General features: G+C 37.4%; 1 protein-coding gene across 1 annotated transcript in view; it reads right to left on the reverse strand.

Moving 5' to 3' along the window:
- CLSTN2 (calsyntenin 2) overlaps nucleotides 1–10,474 on the reverse strand; it is a 962,254-nt gene that overhangs the window by 629,797 nt on the left and 321,983 nt on the right. The gene's annotated exons all lie outside the window — the stretch shown is intronic.

Below are 10,474 nucleotides of genomic sequence, written 5' to 3' on the forward strand. Positions count from 1 at the left end.
GATGTTATAGCAGATAAAGAGTGTTGGGTGTGGGGTATGGAAGATTAATTTTCTTGATTTCAAATCCCATCTCAGACACTTATTAGCTGGGGGACTCTGAGCAAGTCACTTAACCCTCTTTGCTTCAGTTTCCTCATCTGTAAAATAAGCTGGAGAAAGAAATGGCAAACCAGTCCAGTATCTTTGCCAAGAAGAACACAAATGGGGTGACAGTCAGGCATGACTGAAAAAAATCAAAGAACAACAACAACTAAGTCAAACAACAACCAGGGAAAAAAACCAACCCAGCTATTCCACTACCCCTCCGTTAAATAGGTCTCCTTTGGATAATCACATTATGATGCAAAGTTTTATCTCCCAAGTGTCAGCCAGCCATACATAGCATCTATTCCACTATGCTCCCCTAGTTAAGGGGTTGTTCAGTATTCTGTGGAGAAAACTCATGTTCACTGTACATTAAGCAGGGTAGTTTACCAAGAGGATGCTATTTCTTCTTGATAAACGAGGATCAGAATGCATTTACATGAGAGGACAGAGAAGCTGGTTTCCCAAGTGTGATAAAGGAAATAGTGATACATCACTCTTTATAGACTAGTCGTGAGTGATAAATTTGGTGTTCTATGTGTAAGGTCACTGGACCTTTTCCTTCCAGCTCCAAAACACAGGGCCCGGCAGAAATGTGGTTTGATTTTCATTTCAAGAATCCAAACCAAGCCAGATGCTGGCCTTAAGGAGTTAGATAGCTTTCCTTGAAACAGAACTGCCACTTTTTCATTCCTGGGGGTGGAATATTTAACATGGAGAGACAAGGTTGTAGGGTACTAGTCTCATCTAATTCAGTTCCCTAGTTTTATGGACAAGGAAACTAAGGCACTTAAAAGTATGTATCGATTGAATTGCATGGACAAAGACAAAGACAAAAGCCAGGATATGGGCAGGGAGAAGAGATTTTGGAGAACAACCATCCCCTAACTGGGTAAGAGAGAGGATAACATGATAGACTGGAGCATGGAGTTTGAATGGAGACAGCTACATTTGTTCTAAAATTATTTGCATAAGAATCATATAGGGAACAACGTACTGGACTAGAAGCCAGGAGATTTGCCTGCTAGGTTTGGTTTTACCACTCATAAACTATCTTCTCAGGCAGGTCATTTATTTCTCCAAGACCAATTTTCCCTTCCTGTAATATGACAGGATTGAACTAAATGATGTAGCTTCCCACTCCATGAATCTATGATTCTTTGAATATACCTCTGTGGATGTTAAAACCAACTTGGAATATTGTTTTAGTGCCCCATCTAAGTGGCCAGCCTGTTCTCAATTCAATAGACATTTTTAAGGGCTGACTGCTAGGAGAGCACAATGTGCAGAGTGCTGAGGAAGATAACACATTTTAGATAAGAAGAGGTACCTACCCATATGGTGGGTGGATATGACACAGATAAATTGAATACCCTCTCTGTAGGGCAATCCTTTCTCTCCTCTATCCCACTCCTCCAGAAAGTTTCACTTCATCACTGTGACCCTGACTAATGACCAGTCTCACTGTAACTTTGTCATGAAGTATTATCTGTTATTGTTGCTACTAGAATATCTAGCTGTAAGTAGAACATGATTTCTGCATAGGAAATTTTCTAAGAATCCATTTCTCGGGAGCAGAGACATTCTTTATTACCTAATAAAATAGTTATATTGGAAATCAGAAGCCCATGATTCAGCTAACGCAATTCCATTAGCAGTTATCACCACTCTTTACCATTTAGCTTCTGTTGTGTACCAAATGTTCTTTTCATTGCATCCATTCACTGTTTCTGCTGACTTTGAAGTTAAGTAGAAAGTGTCATCTGGGTTTGCTCATAATGAATGTCAAACCTGTATTGCTAATAGATATATATCATGTAAAACTTATTTTAAAACTCATATACTAGAGAAAGGAATATTCTTGGACTAGAAAACAACATTTAAAGACTGATATTTTTCTACTGATTTGGGGATCATCATAAAATCTCCAAGCCTTTCTAATAAGTCATGGTAAAATAGCCAAATAAAACACAAAAGGAGAAAAAAGAACCATGGGGGTGATCCTGAAGGCAAAGGCTGGCTGTTTCGGTCATACGTAGGCTGATTATGCCAAAAATATAATTTATAAAACATATAAAAATATATGCATATAAATATATTGAAAAATAATACATTCCCCAGTCAACCTCTTTGATTTCATTTTTTCCTAGTGCAGAGCATAGTAACTGGAGAGCTGGACTTGGAATCAAGAACCCTGAATTTGGGGCAGCTAGGTGGCACAGCATTTAGAGTACTGGCCTTGGAGTCAGGAGGATCTGAACTCAAATCTGAACTCTGACACTTACTAGCTGTGTGACCCTGGGCAAGTCATTTAACCCCAACTGCCTCAAAAAGGAAAGAAACTGTGAGTTCAGGTTCTACCCTAGAAACATTCTCTGTGTGACCCTAGGTACATCATTTAATTATATGATCATGATGATTTCATGCTCTCAATGCTCTAAGCTACTATCTAAACCCATAATTTGTGGACTAAGGGACAGATGTCTGTCAGTAGCAGCACTCCCGCATGGAAGTTCTACTATCAGTGAAATCATAGATCCAGTCCCTATTTCTTACATCCTTTCCCATTGCTACTAATTTATATTATCGCTATGTTCTGTAAGAGGAAACAAACAAAAACCCCCAACAAAACAGATTTGCTTTCAACGTCCTTCCGATATCCTGAACGCTAGATGTTTTTATTTACTAACTTTTCTAATTTACTAATTCATTTCCTAAAGCATTTCACTTATGCTATTTGTACTATTAGTAGCTGGGAGAAGAAGCATATAGTAATGGTGTCAAGCTGAAGTTTGACAGGGTTAGGTTTTAAGGAAATGGGAGTCTTCATTCAGAAATCTTAAGTGGTGACAGTAAAAATGAAATGATTATCAAATAGAAATCTAACTCTGAGGAAATAAAAACAAAAAACAAGGAGGGACTCTGAGGTTTCATTTCAAACGTTGTAAATTTGCAAAGATGGCAAAAGATAGAAATAGTCAATGTCGCAGGGGATGTAGGAAGATAAACACATCACTGCAGTGCTGATGGATCTGTGAATCATTACAACCATTCTGGAAAGCAATTTGGAATTATGCAAATAAAGGGACTAAAGTGTCCATACCCTTTGACTCAGAGATTCACTTCTATGCTTTCATCCCAAAGAGGCCATTGATAAGAAGAAAGTTCTTATTATATACAGCAAAATATTGGTAGCAGCATTTTCAGAGATCGCAAAGAATTGGAAGTAAAGTCAAAAATCACCAATTTCGGAATGGCAAAACAAACTGTGATACAGGAATATAATAGACTATTACTGCATGTAAAAATGACTATGAATACAGAGAAACATGCATGATATACATGAAATGATGCAGAGTTAAGCAAGCAGAGTCAAGAAAAGAACATATACAATAATTACAACAACGGGAAAAAGAAAATTATTAAAAATACCAAAAGTGAATAAAATAGATATGAGTTGTGCCTTTGGGGGATTTCGGAGCCAGTTGGACAGAGAAGACATACTTCAAATAATGAAGTGGTTAATTCAGTGGTACTGACTGGAACGGCTGGAGGGGGGTCAGCAAAGAGGGTGATCGTATGGAGTAATCACAGAAAGAGATTTATTAGAAATCAGACTGGTCCGATTCCAAAGAAGAGATAAAGACGTGCCCACCTCACTCCTTTGCAGAGGTGGGAGGTCCACAATGTAGTACAATGCACATATTTTCAGACTTTTTTGATTTATTGATCAACTATGTTAACTTTTTCCTCTTTTTGTCTTTAAAATATTATTTGTTAAATGGGATAATTATTTGTTAAATGGAATAATTCTCTGTTTGAGGCATGGGAAAGGGTATGAAGGGAAATCATGGTGATGTAAAAAAAGCAAATGATGTTTAAAACCAACCAAAATCTAGGCAAACGGATAAGTAACCATCTTTTTCCATTTTATCATTTCGGGGAAGACCAGGACAGAGTATCTTACATATTATCACGGTATTAGATTCTTTTGCACAATGAATATGGACGTACAGGCTCCTCAAACCCTGGCCTCTCTGAATATCTATGAACAACCTTTCCTTTCTTTTCCTATCTAAGCCAAGTCAAGACATCACCCTCCTCATGCGGCTAGTCCTCTTGGAGAATAAAAGACTGAAAACGACAGCAATAACTCTATCTTGTAAGAATCAGACCAGTCTGATTTCTAACAAGACGCCTTCTCTGATTACTCCAATCTACACGATCACTCTCTTTGCTGAACACCCTCCAGCCATTCCAGTCAGTACCACTGAATTAACCATTTCATTATTTGAAGTATATCTTGTCTATCCAACTAGCTCCTAAATCCCCCAAAGGCACAACTCATGTCTTTCTTTCATTGCCCGTCTAACAGCTCACAGTTATGTAGCAGTACATAAGGTCTTACAAAACATCTTCACAACAATTCTGTGAAGGAAGGAATGCCAAGTTGCTTTTGTTTGTTTTTGTTTGTTTTTCTCTATTTGGGACTTACCTCTTCACTACGGTAAGAAAAAACTCAATGTGGAAGCTCCCTGCACCAAAGCAAAGCAGCAATTCATTTAATTTATGATTCGAGAGAGGGGACCTAAGAAGTTAAGTGATTTGTCAATGGTCATACAGCTACTAACTGTCAGATATGGATTTGAACCTAGACCTCAAGACTCTAAGGATGGCCTTCTCTATCCATTATCTCACCTTGCTTTCTTTCTTTTTTTTTTTTTTTAAATCTATCTCCACCCATCCCGGGCTTTGGTATAGGACTAGATGAATATCAGAAAATACTTGCTGAATTGATTCTGGAAACGTCTAGAGTTTGATATAGCAAGAGGGCCACGAAAACACACCTTTTTTTCTGTTCTTACAGAACAGAGAAATTCCCAATGAGTAAACAAGTGGAAAGGAGTAATAATACCTCAGAGGATTTAAAAACTCACTAATAATTGCATATGGCATTTACACAGTGCTTTAAATTTTGCAAAGTGCCTTTGCAGACTGGTTTTCTGGATACACAAATCTCCCCCTTGTAGATTCAGCCAGACTTCCAACTCGTCTATCATTATTCCTATATCTGTACCCCAACTTGGACATCCCTGACGTTGGCTATCTAACTATCTATTTTACTTTCTGTTCCATCTCTTTATTCTCCTGTCCTAAAATACCCATCTGGAACGTACCAGGAACGCCTGCCTTACCCAAGGACTCTGTCTTACCTCTGGGTCCCATACACCATAGATAATATTGCCTATCACTACAAAGAAGGCTAACACTGGGCAGATCCAGACCTTTTCAAGGAATAGCTTGAAACTAGAAATCTATCCCTCCAGTGATCTTTACAAGCTCCTAGATCACTCCCAAACCCACATCTAATCCTTAAAGGGACTAAGCCTTAAAATAAAAATTCAATTTTAAAAATATACTAAAACATTTCGTAGGGCTCTTTTAAAACAGATCTTCAGTGGTTGCTTGACATTCTTTCTGAACCCATGTGAATTTTTCATCCTGAAACCCCTCTCCAAATAACAAGTCTGTTACGTATTGTATAGTCAGATTTCCTACTCCTGTCAAGCTTTATAGGAAGGACCCCTAGTCTAAGCTTCTAGGATTTGGGAACTGACTTCATGACATTCCTTTTCACCAAAGTTTATGGTTTCATAAACTTTGATCATATATCCTCTTGGTGAGCATATTTACAGACTGAAGAGATTTCCCATTCTCAGTCTGACCTCCCCCCCCTTCTCTCACTCACTTGCACACACACACACACACACACACACACACACACACACACACACACACACACACCTATTCGTATAAGTCAACTACAAGTCAATCTTTCCACCATACTAAGCAGTTTATTTATCATGGATTTTACTAGACAGTTCACTAATCACATGGGAGCTACTGGGAAGGTTGCTTTTAAACCTTCCTTCCAGTATCTCCTGCCCCCTCTGCTAATCTACTAGGGGCATTGGTAATTAGCACTAATTAATACCTGGCAGGTAGTCAACCAAGATCCTTCCTAACTCAAGGGAAGAGCTCTTCCTGTTGTGCCTTCTTCCAGATCACTGATGAAAATGTTAATTAAGATTTATCCAGATTACCGAGGCAAAAGAAAAGAAATCCCTTCTGTCCTTTGTTTTCTTTATTTTCAATGAGTTTTCAAAAGGTGACCTAGATTTCTCTACTCTGACTTTGACAACTCAACCATCTCTACATCTCCATGATGTACTGTTTAAGGAGGAAGCACAAATTTTCCAAGACCCAAAATACAAACGTTAAAGTTCCAGTCATCACTTTGACTAAGGTCTCTGAGGTCTTTCATTGCTTGCTATGTATTGGAAAATTCCAGTGACTGAGTGACATAAATGTGAGAAACTTGGATTTCCTGCATTTGAAGAATTTCTTCCACCATCCATCAAAACCAGGTACCTCAATATCTGTTGCATCTTAATTCTAGAATTATTCTCTGTAAAAGTTAATAAAGGGAAAAGAGAACTGAGGTCTAAGAATGAATCAGTTCAGAAAATGAGGATCTGTATTACATCCCCATGTGCAAAAGATATATTGGTATTATTATAGGCAGGTAATAGGCTATCTAGTGAAGAGCCCTAGACTGGTTTAATTTTTTTTTTGAGATTTAGGTTCTAATCCTAGGTCTGACACTAATCATTCCTTTTGTGATTTTGAATAATTTATCACCCCTTTCTTCACCTCAGTTTCTTCATCTGTTAAAGACAAGTGTGAAATAAATGACCTTTAAGGTTCATTATAGCTCAAGTAGTCTGTGGTTCTATTTGTTCTACCATATATTTTCTTAGGGTGTCTTGCCCCAGATGATGTGAATCTTTTGCCTGGTACTTGAGTACCTAGTATATTGTTTGAATGGCAAAGTGGCTAAGAGTATTCTCAGGGAAGCCATGTCTACTGACTCTGGTCATGTCTTGCCATCATAGCTTTGTCCCAGATTCACAGATGCTTCCACCCAGGCAGCTGACTATCACCAGAAAAAAATGCACCCAGCACCTCTAAGAAAATAAGACCATAACTCTATTAGAACATTCCCAGAATTCATGAATACTACCCATAAGTGATATGTCCAAGTAACCTTATTTCTGGGTTTCTGCTGTCCAGCCATACTCCAAATCCTCACCTGGCTACTCCTTTGGATTTTGCTTATACTCAAATTCTCTGCAAAACAGAAGAATGATTACTAATCCCCCAAAGAAAATACACCAGCTATTCTTTCCTTAAATACCTGGAGTAGGACTTGTTACTGATTTTCTCCTGAAGGTGGGACATGGAGGAAGAGTCCTGGAACAATCTAAAATGAACTCTACTTGAAGTCCCTTACTTGAAGTGAGTAAGGAAAGTATGACAGTGCAGCAAAACATAAGAAAGCTAGAAGCATTATCATAGAAGAAACACAGACCCTGGCAAATGGGAAGAATCCTATCATGACAAACAGGAGTAAAAATACTGCTGTGATGCTGTTGTTGCCCTACTAGAGGACATGGCAGGGACAGAGATGATCAGGAGGCATGTGTCTTCCTAGAGCACATATCCAAGATATGATGGAGATCTTGCCTGCCAAGTCTCATCAAATCCACCAACTGCTACTCACATCTGCTGACTCATGAATTAGTATCTATAATTCATGAATGAATTATATAGTCAGAAGAAACTGGTGGTGTATCTTCAGTGACTTTGAAATACTGAATGGAAAACTAAAGCATTTGGGGACCCAGGTGACATTTATCTTCTAGTAGGTCATGACTCCATAAGGGAATCAAGGATATAAGAAGAGAACAACATAGGACAATTTTAAATGAAATTTAAGGGAGGAGGGGAAGAGAAATATGCAGAGAAAATGAGATGTAAGTGAAATTAAGAGGTATGACGTAAGTAATTGGTGTCCTGTACTCCATTAGATAAATGAAAGAAGAGGAGAGAGAGAATTTAATTTGTGAAAGATGTCTCTAAACCAATATGGGTAATGAATAAAACAGATTTGATATTTTAGGATAAAGTACTATGTATGGCATCTTACAATTTAGAGCTGGAGTAGATGTGAGAGACCTGAATTTCCTCAGAGAGGAGGGAAACAAACTACTTAAACTCAAACAAGTAGTAAGAAGCAAATTGGGGTTTGAACCAAGGTCTTTTAATTCTCAATTCATTGTTCTTTCTACCATACCTTGTGTGATCTCCAAGCTATCATCAAAATCTGGTGAAATACTTCCCATTAATAAGTACATTTCCTTTGTGTGATTCACACTCAGAGTAGAATATGGCAATGGAAAGGTACATTTTGTTCTAAAGAAATTGACCCATTAGAAAGGGGACTTTCTATCAAGAAGGGATGTGCTTTTATGAAAATCCACATACCTAAAGGAGTAAACTTTTTATAGGGGAATAAAGAGAGAGAAAGTCCTATTTTCTAAATAGAAAGAAATGAGGAAGGAGAAGAGAAAAGAGACAAACTTTCTTTTCTTCTCTTTCTACCACCCTTCTTTTGCCTTCTCTCTAGTAAAGGGAAGTCAGTGTCTCCTTGAGATTGGTGGAGAAAATAACCCTTATCACAGAACAACTTCATAGCAGTGAACTTTGGCTAGAAGGCTGCCATAATTAGTAGCATTATCATGAAATGACATTTGGCCAAGATAACATTATTCAGGATATGCCTATATAATTTTAAAGCTGTCATGAAAGCAAGTTAGGCTAAGCAAGGGAGATTTTAACTAGTTGGACATCTACTGAATATCTCATTCTACTAAAAGTGGAACTATAGACAAATTCTTGACTTGCCTTGATGACAATTTCCTCTCTCAGAAGGTAAAGGAAGAAGTAATACTCTACATTTAATTTTGGCTGACAAGAAGAAATGGTTGCTCATATGGAAGTGACAAGAACTTTGGGAGAAAATGACTGTCATTTCGGAGGTTGTAACAGCCCAGAAAGAGTGCACGGTGCATAGTCTGACATCTACCCAAAATTTCAGAAGAGTAGACTGCATAAAGTTTAAAACAAAGATAGTCATTATTTCATAGACTGAAACTCTGAAAAGGAAGAATGCTCAAGAGGGTTGGGAGGCTAAAAGAAAATGAAATTCTTACAACAGAATCATAAAGTTTCCCAAAGAGGAAGACAGCAGTGAGTCATCCTAGTAAGAACAAAAATGAGTTGCACAAAAAGCTCTCCGGTCATCTGAGATTTTAAAAAGCCATATATCATAATCAAAAGAGAAGCACATAGCCTGTAGTATTGGGAACATTGAAGCTCAGAATGGATTGAGGCTCGTCAAAAATGTTAAAGATGACTCAAAGTGATCTCTAGAGCCATTTTCAGAACAAGGAGAACAAGAAACTATTTACTACCTGGGAAAGATTCATTGGGTAAGATGGTATAAGATTAAATGATACTGTTTATAAAATACTTTAAAATCTTAAGTATTATATAAATATCTTCTATCCTTGTTGTTATGTTATTAAATGGAAGGAAGAACTACTCAATTCCTAGTTTGCTTCCACTTTCTTCATCAAGATGAATAATCTTCAAATAAATAGGTAACATATTATTAAGAGGAAACTGAAACAGGACATGGTGGAATACTCTTGTCATTCTTGCTTCTGTAGAGTTCTAAGCTTCAGAGAGCTAAAAACCAGGGTCTGTGTTGGAGATAGCTGATACTGCTTCCGATTGTTAAATTTTCATTGTGAGCTTCTGTAAACACTATAAATCAGGGCTTCATGTGTTGTTATGCTCTTTTTGTGGACTTAAAAAAATGATGAGAGAATATTAATAACGCCGATTAAAATTAAAAGTACATGGAACAGTTTTGGAGAACCAGTTGTTAAATATATATACTAGGACACTGACAAAACCCAGTTGGGTACATTAAGTTTAGCACCAACATAAGCTGCTTACAGTGAAGGCAAATTGACTTAGGTCAGACACAGATCACACAGGTCAAACTCCTGTACCAACCATTAGTGGAATCAGTCAATTAATGTCTGCTGAACTTCTAGCATAGGTAAGATGGAGAGGCCCAGTCTTTGAATAAACAAACTAATGAATGAATAAAGAGGAAACTGAAGTCCTGGTAGATGAAGGAATCAAGAATGTAACAAGGCAGGAGAAATAGTGATAACATTTATGGATATAATCATGGAACTATTGTCAGTATTTATAATAAATCATAGTGAATATTGGAAGACAGAGACCAACGAAGGTGTTTGTGCTGATGGGTGGATGGAATAGAATCATTTAAAGTGATCCCCAGAAAAGTTAAATAATGAATTGTTAAACAGATGGTCTTTGAGCACTTAGAAAAGAAAGTGATTAAAAGAAGCTAGAATATACTCACTAAAATTGAATTGTGTAAACTAGT

This window comes from Notamacropus eugenii, chromosome 5 (assembly GCF_028372415.1).
Source record: "Notamacropus eugenii isolate mMacEug1 chromosome 5, mMacEug1.pri_v2, whole genome shotgun sequence".
Taxonomy (NCBI): domain Eukaryota; kingdom Metazoa; phylum Chordata; class Mammalia; order Diprotodontia; family Macropodidae; genus Notamacropus; species Notamacropus eugenii.